The sequence below is a fragment of the Lactuca serriola genome, chromosome 2 (assembly GCF_051521515.1).
Source record: "Lactuca serriola cultivar US96UC23 chromosome 2, Lser_US96UC23_V15, whole genome shotgun sequence".
Lineage (NCBI taxonomy): Eukaryota > Viridiplantae > Streptophyta > Magnoliopsida > Asterales > Asteraceae > Lactuca > Lactuca serriola.
Genome location: NC_136409.1, coordinates 157,315,298 through 157,328,376, shown reverse-complemented (window position 1 = coordinate 157,328,376; position 13,079 = coordinate 157,315,298). Strand labels below are relative to the sequence as shown.

Genomic DNA, 13,079 nt, shown 5'->3' with positions numbered 1-13,079 from the left:
GCAAAAATGCATTGAAAAACCCTATGTGGTTGAATCCTCATACTCTGAAGAGGATGATGAGAATGATGATGATATAGAAGCCGGTAATAAAGAAGGGGTTGATGAGGAAGAAGACACTGATAAAGATGAAGAAGAATCAACCGTTAATAAGGGAGAAGACTTTGCTGAGGGAATGAATTCTTCTACAAGGAACTCTCCTCCAAGGATGAACAAGCACATTTGATTCCCATCTACTCATTCACCCTCTTTCGTCTGCAGATGATGTTACACAACGTGGTTCAACCCTTCCTTTTATGGAAACTGTTGAGCCAATTATTCAAGATGAAAATTCTCCAAAGCCAACGTATCCTCCTCCTCAAGCTGAGACTGTTCCTTCTATGCCAAATCCTATCATGAATGCTGACATACATCAAGATAATCAGGAAGAATCCAACTCCAACTTCTAATCTAATGTGCTTTCCCAACTCTCTCTAGTTGTGCATATTACTCAATCTCTGGCAAAAATGTTGAGTAAAGTTGAAAGGGATGTGGCTACAATGAAGAGACTTATGTCCTTAGGTGATAATGATGATGATGATAACATTATTGATGACACTTTGCCAAACTCTCCACGTGATAATCCTCCTCCACATCCACCTCCATTAACAAATCTTCCTCCACCTCCAATAAAGTTAGAGTATAATGTTGTTCGGAAAAAGAAAGAAGCAAGAAACGAAGAACACCTGTCTGCCAAAATTGCTCAAGCTCTTGCTTCTGCTGATGAGAGTGCTAATGTTCAAAGCACTGATAATTAGGTCAAGAAAATCTTTAATAATAATGTGGAGAAACAACACATTTTTTCAGACCGGAATGACCAGATCGATAGAAAGAAGTTTGGAGACGTTCGTACTCGTAGATCAAAGCTTGATCCCATTATCAAAGTAAGATACACCAAACCTAGAAACGAGTCATTAAAGCTTCATCTTGTCAGGAAGAAAAATGATATGAGTACACTGAAGTTGTATTTTCCTGTGAGTTAGTCAAATTTGGCTACAATGAGTGGATGCAAATTCAAGAAATCATTGACAAGCACAAGGGTATTCATGATCAGGAAGTGAAGTTGGCAATTCAGCAGCTGCTCAGTAAAGTCAAGAAGTTGAACCTTGTGTCATCAGCAGGTGCATCTAGATCCTCCTCCTCAAGAAAAATAGTTGCTCCCAGACAATCCAAAAGTACAAATTTTCTTCTTCCTTATGGTACTAGGTACATCAACAATAACCTGTCAGTGGGTGTTGAGCCAGTCTAATACATGTTCATTCCAGAACCAGAGCATAGTATATTTTATCTTGACAGTCATAATCAAATGTTCTTTCAACGCACTAATGATCTTCCTTCTGCTCCCATTGAACATTTGTTTCATCTTCACTTGGAAGGACTTGGTCACTATGAACTAGAAAGAGGATACCGTGTGCTGATATCTCTGGAGCTTAGTAGAAGACTGGATGAACTTAAACTTGATCAATTCAGATGGGTCAAGCCTTAGATCTTAAAGGAAGCTGACAAGTTCTACAATGGCTCTTCTGATGACTCTGAAGAAGATAAGTTTTGACATCATCAGATAGGAGACAGTGCAAGGTCACACCTTATGATTTGATGAGTCAAACACTCTACACATCTGTCAACGTCAGCGTCTTCTCTACTACCAGCGCTAGCGTATCAAGCTTATCAGCGTTAGTGCATAGTATTGTTATTCTATTGTAATCATTTGTATATTAGGTAATGATATAGATAAGTATAAAATAGATAGTAGATTTGTTATCTTTGTTGTGAAGATCGGTTCTTAGTATAGATAAGATACAATCCTTTAAATCATGGGATTCAGATGTATAGACTAGTATATAATCTACATTAGGGTAAACCCTAATGCAGAGAGTTCGAATTTGTGTCAATCATCTTTGTGACAACCCGTCTTCTTGGTGAAGACAAAACCCTTTCTTGGTGAAAGAACAATTTGTAGAACTCTCTATGTTATTTATTTTCTGTTGTTTATTTTATTAGATTAATTTTTACTTTGATCTTTATACTTGAAGTGTATCCGATCGATACAAACCTTCAATAAAGTTTCCAACTTTATCCATTTTCATGCCTCAAATATCACTAACTTTAAACCTAGGTAAAAAAATGTGTCCAAAGATGCTCAAAATCTTGCATGGTTCAAAATGAAAGCCAACACTCCTATCTTTTCATCACTAAGGGTCCACAAAGTAACATGAGTTAGCCTTTATACTTAGAGTTGTCAAAACTCCATAGAAACTATGACAAATAGGACCAATAATACTTAAAATCCTAGATATAGCAACCAGCAAGGATAGAGTTCATAATTGAATACTTATAGAGCACAAGGGTGAGGTCAAGAGCCTTGTATTATCTAGATCTAGCCTTTGGTGTACCAAAACTTCATTTCTTCTACTTCAAGCCTCACCAACATAAACCAAGAATGCCAAATGAGATGAAAGAGGCTAGGGTTTCGAGGGTTGGCTTTTCTGGGGTTTGAGGTTGATCAAGAAACATGAATAATCTTAGAAGCTAGTGTCCTTATATAGGGCTCAAGGCCCGATATTAGGGTTTGGGCTCTTTGCAACGTTGTGTCGCGACCACACTTGGCCACGTCGTTACTTATGATGTGGCATGCAACACACTTATCCATTAAGTGCATTGCGAGTAAGGGTTTCACAAAAGCCTCAAACTCGTTTCCTCAAGATCCCTAATTGAGCACATACGAAAAACATGCATTACAAATTAGTTAGGATTCAAGTTTATATAATCATATTGGTCTTCTAGATTACACAATCTCAACTACAGGTAATAATAATCAAAACTCAAAAGCATAAGGATTTACGATCAAACAAACATAATAAATTATTAATCAATAAATCCAAACTAAATAAGTAAACACATAGTTATTTAGGGGTTCATTTATCTAGGCATAAGTAGATGGTTTTTAGCCCTTAATTGCAACTAGAATGCAAACCAAAATCATAATGGAATACATAGTGCAAACCAAATGATTAAGGGCCTGTTTGATTTGGTGCTGACCGGGTCCGGTCAGACATTTTTCTCTGACTCGGTCCGGTCAGAGTGTTTGATATGCATCTGACTCGGTCTGTATATCTGACTCGGTCCATAAAACTTGCTTACTCGGTCCACCAAAATGTTAACCCTGACTGAGACTGGAACTTCATTTTCCCCAGTTTACCCGTCTCCTCCTACTTCCCATACGTTCCTTCTTTGCCCACCTCCAACATATGCGCTTCCCACCACCATCTGTGCCGCTCCTCCATCCTCCGACTGACTTCTTCCCTAATAAGCAACATCAGATCCATCTTCTTTCTATTCTTCCTGATTCCATCTTCGATTTTTTGAAGCAACAGCAGGTCAGCGTCTTCCTCCACCTCACCATCGTCTTCCTCATGTAATCAAAGCAAAACCTCGTTCTTTTTGTTCATTCTCTGAATAAACACCTAAGATGTCGAAGTTAATTTTTTCTGTTATTAAATCACGCCCCCATCCTTGTTTTGGCTCATTTTTTTCTGCAATTAACCTAATTTCATTGGTATGTATTTTGGCTAATTTTAGTTGTGAATTGAATCAAGTTTTGTTGAATCAAGACTCGAGAAATTATGAAGTATTTGAGTTTTAAGCAAATTAGAATTTAGGACCTCCAGTACCTGGATTTGACTGTGATTTTTTTTTTTATGTACGAAATCTTAAAAGTGTTTGATTGTTCTAGTATTTCTGGTATTTGTGTCTTTCTTCAAAGAAAAAATAAGGAACAACCATTATGAATTTATTACTATGTTCTGTTACAGTTTGACAACAAGTTTTGAATATTTTCTCTCATATCATGAACAGGGCCGGTCCATTGTTTTTTGCTACCCGGGGCAAGATAAAAATTTTATGCCCTTATATATGTTTTGTAAAATGGAAAAATCATATATATAAAAATCTATAAAATCAAAATGCAGTAAATTTTACAATCAAGCAAATAATTCAAACAAAAACTACAAAAATCACCACAAACATATGTTTTTGTGCATTTTTTGAAGTGCAAATATATCTTATTTTAAAAGCTTCAATTTTGAAGAACTTTTTTCACAGAAGCAAACATTATCGACATCATCCAAAATATTATATAAGTAACCAACAGATTAGGGAACATATTCATTCTTCTCGTTTCCACTTCCAAGATGTCATGATATCTGAAAAATGAATCGTTGAATCATAATTAGGAATCCATTTTAGATAAATATTTTCTATTATTAATAGCAACAATAAAATAAACTTATACCTTTCTAGAAATAAGAATAGGAACCAGTAGCCACTAACCAAATTTCTAAATAAACAGAAATCATAACTTCAATAGACAATATGCCTTCTGATTCACATCGCAGAAGCATGAACAAAAAAAGTATAGAAATGAACTTTAGAATTTTTTATCACAGAAACATGAACAAAAAGGTATAAAAAGGAACGTTGGTAATTTTTATCAGAGCCAAACCACAATAGTCAGAAAAATTACCTGAAGCCAACTTCAAACAACAAATATCAGATACAAAGCAAACAGATTTCGAGTTCAAATAGGAGACAAATCAGAGCTCCAACTCCTTAAAAAAACCATAAAAAGAGGATAGATTGATGACAACATGTTTATAAATAAATCAGAAAGAAAATCAAAATCAGTTGAAAAGAACTCACCCAAATCAGTTAAAGAGAAATCAAAAATCAGTCCTTTCTTTCCTCGTCTCTACTTCAGGTTGAAAACCATAAAATATCCAACATCCGAACTCCTAAAAAGCTAAAACAAACCAGTCCATAAGTGATAATTGATGACAACAGATTAAGAAAGAAATTAGAAAGAAAAATCGAAATCAGTTGAAGAGAAGAGAGTTTACCCAAATCAGTTGAAGATGATGCTTTCGTTAGTTGTCTCTTGCTTTAGATTGAAAAAAAAATCGAACTCAGTCTTATCGGTTTAACAATGAGAGGTTATTTAAATCGAACTCAAAAATAGAAATCAAAGGAAAGGTTGAAAAAAGTCGATTAGCAGTAGGTTTAGAGAGAAATCGAACTCAGAAATCAGTCGATTTAGAGTGTTTCTACTCCTATTTCCTCGATCTTTGAGTGTCGACTCCTCTAATCTCCACACACAACTCGCACGATTTTCAAAGGCATGGATTGGTATTTGACGATTGACGATTGCAGTTCTCAAGGCTTCAATTTGGCGCTCATGCCTTTCATTCTTGCCTCCGGATGCTATTCTTCTTGGACGGTAGAACTGGGCTTAGTTTTTGGACTAAAATAACACGTATATAGTATTAATATTTGGATAAAAAATATGCCCCCTTCTATTTGATGCCCTGGGCCGGAGCCCAACTCGCCCATGTATTGGGCCGGCCCTGATCATGAACCATTCCTTGAGGGATTCCACTAGCTGTAAGTTGTTGGTGTTGTATATGTACTATATGCATCTTCCCACAATTGTGTTTTCCCTTATATGTGATTGTTGGTTTTTGCAGGATGTGGTGGATCTTTTAGTTGAAATTTGGATCAACGAAGGTTTGAATTAATCATATCATACATGTAGTGCATAAGATTTACACAGTCGCAACATCATTGTAATATCAATCTTTAATATGTAATCATAAGATTTACACAGTTGCACCTCTGTTATTTGCTATAAATAGATATATTTTGTATTGCAAACTAAATAGAATGGTAAAATGGTCATTTTCATCATTCAGCATAGCCAGTCAGACACATAATCAAACAATATTGTTTCAATCAGATGTAGATTCAGTCAGACTTCAGACCCAATCAGACCTCTGACTCAGTCAGACCTGACTCAATCAGGAACTATCAAACAGCCCTTAAATAGTAGTTCCACACTTTGATCTTCAAACACTTGCGTCGAGCGTGTTCATCGGCTTCAATCTGCTTTAATTCTTTAGAAAATCAACTTATTTGTTGAACTGGTCGTGAGTTGAACATATCATATCATATCTTCTAGGTGATGAGGAGTCATATTTATGGATATTCTTATTATCTCCATTCAGCTCCAATTTCTTCCTTATCCTTCTCAGCCACAAATTTATATGTAAATTCAATTTCAAAAAATTATCGGTATCATTTATCTTAGCTTATAATATTAAGATAATGGCCTCAAATATATGTATAAATAAGGTCATATCACTATTTCTTTGTTTTAACCCAAAAATGAAACAAGGCCAAGAGATATTAGAGTCAAAATGTAGCTTGATCTTGGTAAAATTTTAAAAATGAATAGGTTTGATCTCGAAGTTCAACACTCAAGATTCAAGACTATATTTTCCTCTTCATTTAGTCAAAGTAGTGACCATAAACTATAACAAACTTTCGTTTTATTTGACTAATTAACAAAAGAATTAAAATGCATTAACTTATTGTTTATGAGAACCGTAAACCAAAATATATTGAGTTTAACTATAATTTTCTATCAAGTCAGACCAATATCTTATTCTTTTCTCCAAAATAGACAATTTATGTTATCCAATATAGTTAACGATCAAGAAAAAATGTAGCTAATGTCTTTAATCCATTGCAGGGTTGATCATAGGTTTGCTTGCAAGTTTAGTATGTTTTTTTTTTCCTAATTGCAGGAGATTTTAATATCATCATGTGGTTTAGTATAATCAAGATTAACTTGAAATAAACCAAGCTCAATTTATGCCTATATTGTGAGTTGGAGAGGTGCGGAGTTCGTATAAAATAATTTGATCTCACTAGAATGAGATTATGGAGTGGTGTCCCTAGTGGGGTGTGGGGTTCCACGGGGCTGGGGTGATTGGGCGTTTTTTTCGGATTAATCGGTTTTCTGTTGGTTTCCCAAATTGTCTGAAAACGAACCATATTAAAGAAGGTTTTTTGGGTCAGAAGGTTAATCAGGTACGAATTAATCGGTTATGGTTGGTTATGGTTTGGCCACCCGAATAATACAAGACCATTTGAATTGAGCCCAAAGATGAAAAGCCCATTTACATGTATGCCCATAAAGCTAACGTAATGTTGTGTACATTTAACACCTAGCATTTATTCATTTTAGTTGTCTAGGTAGACGTCGCTCATCAAATGTATGTGGTCTAATGTCTTATATGTATGGTTTTATATTGCATTAGATTGCTTATACTTATAGTGTCGAGAACGAGGGGATGTGAGGGAGGGGTCTCTCACAAAAAACATAAATTAAATCAGATTTGGGAATTGGATTAAGGATGTCAAAAAGTCCCGTGGAACCCCGATCCCGTGGGGGCCCCGTCCCGTATGGGGGCATTTGTTGAAAATAATCGGGGACAGGGGCGGGGGCAGGGGCAAGGTTAACCCTCGTTTTAATTTCGGGGGCGGGGCGGGGGTTGGTAGTCCCGTCCCGAAACCCCCGTGGGGGCCCTGTTAATAAGTTATATAAGTTGACATATATTAATTATATAAATATAATAAAAAATAAAATTATTTTTACGTACAAAAATTCAACAAAAAACATGTTTTTAAGTTGTTTGTAACATGTAAAATTATGTTCTAAATATCTATTTGTTAAAAATAATTTCTTTTAGCCCAAAGAAGAACTTCTTTTAGCCCAAATAAGGTAGCCCAAAATCAATCGGGGGCGGGGGAACGGGGGCGGGGGCGGGGGTTAAAAGGGGAATTCGGGGGCGGAGGCAGGGGTGGAAAGGATGAAGATTTCGGGGGCGGGGGATGCAATCCCCGTCCCGTTTGCCCCCAATAACATCCCTAAATTGGGTTTGGGGGTAGGGGTTTAGTCTTTTTTTTATTATTATTTTTTTTTTGCTAATTTGCATTAATGTTCTAAAATTGATATAATTTATTGTTTTGGTCCCTATTCGACCAAAAATATAAATATATATTAAATGTAACTTTTGGTTTGTGAGAAAAATTCACTTAACTAATAATACATGTGGTAAATGGTAATGTCAATGTACAAAACTGTCAATGTGTAAAATGTAATTGGAATAATCCTTTAATTTTGTATAATCCATCATTTGTAATCTTCTATTTTATAAAATAATATTTTTCATCATCTACTTTTTAAAAAACTATTTTCACCCCTCAAACTTCAAATTTTATCACTTTTACCCATTTGTTTTCCAGATTATCATGTTTATCCTTGTCCCCATAGAGAGAGAGAGAGAGAGAGAGTGTGTGTGTGTATATATATATATATATATATATATATATATATATATATATATATATATATATATCCTTTATTTTGAAAAATACATTTCTCACCCCTCTATTTTTTAAATATTACTTTAACCCCTTAACTTTGAACTTTGTAAAATATCACTGGTTTAATCAATTCTCACTCTTAATATGTAACAAAAACACGTAAAGTCTCACCCGACCCCTACATCCTTCTTTTTCACACATACATAAACATACACACACTTTTTTCTCTCTCTCTCTCTCTCTCTCTCTCTCACACACACACATCATCATCCCTATTATTCTTGGTTATGCACTAGATGAGACAGATCATTGAGGGATTATGTATTGATGATGAAGTAAACCATATGAATTAGGTGTTCCTTTTCATTCGATTTATAATAATGCTTTTAAGATGATTGTTGAAGTAGTCAGACAATATGGTCAGGGTTACTATACTCCAAGTTAATATTGTTGGATCTATATGCTCAAGAATCATTTTAGAATGATGTTTTTCAATAACATATGATCATATAGAGTCACACTTTTAACAAGTTGTCACTTATTGAATATTTATTAGTAATTTGATTATTAATAAATATATTCAAAACTTGTATTTAATTAGAGAATAATTATTATTTTATGAAAATAATATTTTCTAAGGAAGTTATTAACTATTATATCATATGGTATGATTTAATATTTCCTGTACAAAGTTTTGGACTCTTTAGATTTCATTAAATAAACTAGTTATACGTTGTACATGTATTAAATAAGTAGAAGTGTAAGACACTCCAAATGGTCTCACTCTTTTTCCTTATAGAAGAAATTTTGGGCGAGAGGTGAAGCTTGCTTGCAAACTTCCCTCTTACACATACCATACCTTCTAAACACCTTACATTTGACTTGTGTAAAAGTATGTCACTTAGTACTTGTGTGTGACTGTATAAAGAGACCAAAGGCTTCCCTTTTGAAGTTAGTTTTTGAATCTTTTTCTCTCTTCCTTACTATAAGTTGTAGCTTCTTCTCCCTCCCCTTCTTTTGCTATCTTTTAAAGTGTAGTGATGAAATGGTGCTTAGAAATGCTTCTCCTTTAGTGCTTAATTGTGATAAGTACTTAAAGGCTTAAGAAGTACTTCATATAGGATGAGAACTAGCACTCTTGGTGACATATACTTGTTGGTGGATACATTATAGAGAAAATATATTCTTGAGTTTTTGCCATCTTCATAAACTCCCCAAAACCAAATGAGATCAAAGTCTTCAAAGATTGTATTATTTATATCATAATGTTATCATAATATTTATAGTTCATGTAACTGGATCCTCTTGGTGGATTTGTTAAAATGGTCTAAAAATAAACTAGTTATTTTTAAAGTCTTCTGTTTGCCATTTATAAATTGTTTTATAAAAAAATCGTTTTTAGCTTACCAAAACTCATCATTGATATAAGAGTCTCTTTTACATGTTAGAAAGATTAATATTAATGTTTGATAACGTTTTGTTTTGGAAAATATGTTTGATATTTCTTTTGGCAAAGAAATCACCAAATATATTTTTATTGCAACTTGTTGTTTTTATAATTGTTATTTTTATGCAACCAATTTTTTCATGCATTTGGCTGTATAAAGTAGCCTTAGAAAAATAAAGTATTTGTTTGTATATTTCATATGATGTTGTTGTGTATAAACAAGTCATTAGAGTCATTGTCTTGTGTTCGTTGAATATTTATTCATTCATGAGATGTAACAGATAAATATGTATATTTTTCATTTGTTTAACTTTTATGTAATTAATTAGTTAGACTAGTTGTATTTTTTTTTTTACCAAATGTAACAATTGAAGAAATGACCACATTTGAAGATGACTTAACCACTTGATACTATAATCCTAACCTTGAGCTTCTACTCTTTGATTAGACTTAATTGTAGTCTTAATGGTTTAAGTGTCACAGCCTCCATAACACATGGTACATTGAAGTTCTTTTTGCAAGCAAGAGTTATCTTGGTAAGTGGAAGCTTTAAGACCTTTTAAAGTGTCCTTTAATTCCTTTAGGAATGACTTAATAGTTCTTGTATATTGGCTCACAAAAAACTATATATTACTAGAAAACGGATTGGTTTATACACTTTAATGCATGCTTGTGATGTTTAATTTCATGTTGTTATATATTATGTTTTATATATCAAAATGATTTTTATATGTTAAATAACATTTTATCATAAATTAACATCGTTTGGAGTTTGAAAAATAAATATTTAAAGTAAAACATAAGATGTTTATAAATGTGTTTTCATTAAAGCGTTTTAAAACATTTAAAATTGAGTTGTTTTTTTTATTATTGTTATTAAAACTAGTTTTTATCGCAAAAATTTTAATAGTCAACTTTAAAATATTTAAAATGGTTTAGAATGTGTTTAAACTAAATCTAAACTCTATGTCATTTATTATACATAAGAGTTTTATTAAAATGACTAAAAATCAGTTTATAACGTTATAACGTCAAACTATAATATTATGTATTATGTTTTTATCAAAACTTTATATATGATATTATTTTCTAAAATTTAATGCAACATGTTAAAAATATGTTTTATGCATGGTAAATAAAATTTAAAACATAATTACTATCACATTATTTTGGTTTTTTATCAAAATATGAATTTTTAGCATAAGATGTATAAAATGATTTTATAAATAAAATAAGTTCTATTCTACAAGTTCATAAGGTCATAAGTTTTTTATTATTAAAAGAAGAGTTAAAATTGTGATTTTGAAACTCATACAAAACTTCAAGTCTTAACTATAAAATGAAGTTTTATTAAAAGACTATGATGGGTTCTTAAAACGTTTTACAAATAAACTTTAAATATAAAATATTTGTTTGTAATTGATTGCGACTAACGGTTAATAAAATAAAGTTTTATTTTGAATCTAAAGAACCTTATACTAGAGATATGATTTTTACATAAGGTACATAAATTATTGGATACATGCAACATTCATGAAACCATTTTTTATAACTATATTTGTAAAACATATATAAAACATTTTCTTCAAAATACAAGTCAATGTCGTCCTTTTGAAGAACACTCGCACGTCGTTGTACGGTCTTGATAGCACAAGGTCACTTGGTCACTTATATTGTGTCTTATGGTGTTAAAGGTGGTTTTGTACTTTCTACTGTCCGATGGATCACCTAGTCACTAGTTAGTTACAATGCTACAAGTTTTTCAAGTATGAAGACTTAATCAATAATCTTGTATGATAAATGACACTTAAGCATGAGAGGCACGAGGCATGGATGAGATCAAACATGCCAAGTTAAACATTAGTTGTTTAAGATCCCATTTTTTAGGAATTATATTTTGATGGAATTTGTAATTGCTACCTACCGAATTGGATTAAATGGATGAAATAAAAGGTCACCTAACCATTTACTTGTTTCGTAACTTGAATCCTAGATTTTAATAAATTAATGTTTTAGAAATAATAAAATATTTTATTTTTAAAAGACTTAATATTAAAAATACTAAATGAAATGTATATGACTGTTAATACTCTTATGCCCATGTACAATCTCTCTTGTTGAGTTTCAAGAGATAGTTACATTTGATGGTTATAATCTCTATTATTGGTATGATGCCTTCGAGATTTTTCCTCAATGATAAACATAAATTATATATACTAAAAGGTCTAATTCATGAACAATCTCTACAAACCAATCAGACTTATCATGATGCTTTGTGGAAGCATTATTGTGATAATGTTGATATGTCTCACACCCTATCAGAATAATGACCCTTGACGAGCAGAAGGCATTGGAGAATTATGAAGCACTTTAGACATCTCTTCAAGTCAAGCATATATTCATTTAGAACAGTAGAACCTATTTCAAGCTTGTTCAAGCATTGAAGATCAAAGAGGTTATGTACTCTAAGAGACATGTAGTTCAATTAAGGAAAACACTACATAAACCCAAGAAATTAAGAAATGGCCAAAATAACCAATGTTATTTCTATTGGGGAGAAACGGGACACTAAAAAGGAACGTATTGCTCCTCTTATCTCACCGCGTTGAGGAAGCATTGCTTGACTAATATTTCAGGTATTTATACGATAGCGCGACAAGCTCTGCGATGAGGCAACATCTCTCTCTCTCTCTCTCTCTCTCTCTCTCTCTCTCTCTCTCTCTCTCTCTCTCTCTCTCTCTCTCTCTCTCTCTCTCTCAATATTAATGTGTATTTCTTTGGGAAAAGTTGTTGTGAAGGGCTGACGAAGAAAATGATGCCACATGATGGATTGAAAAGTGGCCTTATCAAACCGTAAGATTTAAAATAATAATAATAAATAAATAAATAAAAAGTCCAATGATGTTATATACTTCTAAAAATACTTATAAATATCAATTTAAATACATGACTAAAGTATATATAGACATCCACAATAATACCTGTCGATTGTTTTTTTTAGCAAATATCTATGTTTAATGGAATAAATCTTTATTAGGGTTCTTCACATTGCTGCAAAGGTTGGTACCATTCAAGTGATGTAGCACATGGAGTTAATTCACCGCTCTTGCAATTTAATCGGTTACAAGAACCACAACTCATTTAAGATTTAACCCATCCTCAATAAGGTCGTTTGCAGTTAGTGGTTGCAAACCACTTCATAAATGTCGCACTCCAATCTTTTTTACTCTGCACCTATGCACATTCTTCGATTTAAACATGTCAAATCACACCACATAACTTATTCTTAGATTTTCTTTATTACTTTCTAGAGAAGTTGAAACATAAACATACTCTATATTCTACAGGATTCGGACATACACAGAATAAAGAC

General features: G+C 32.8%; 1 long non-coding RNA gene across 2 annotated transcripts; it reads right to left on the bottom strand.

The window, feature by feature from the left end:
- Positions 1-3,974: 3,974 nt before the first annotated feature.
- Positions 3,975-5,313, bottom strand: LOC145090531 (uncharacterized). Of its 2 annotated transcripts, none has more exons than XR_013701631.1 (5): positions 4,932-5,313; positions 4,735-4,834; positions 4,559-4,643; positions 4,328-4,414; positions 3,975-4,238 (listed from the first exon to the last, which is right to left on the bottom strand). It is a non-coding gene; the product is annotated as an uncharacterized LOC145090531 (long non-coding RNA). The 2 variants fall into 2 exon arrangements; XR_013701632.1 differs by having other exon boundaries at positions 4,328-4,411.
- Positions 5,314-13,079: the final 7,766 nt, after the last annotated feature.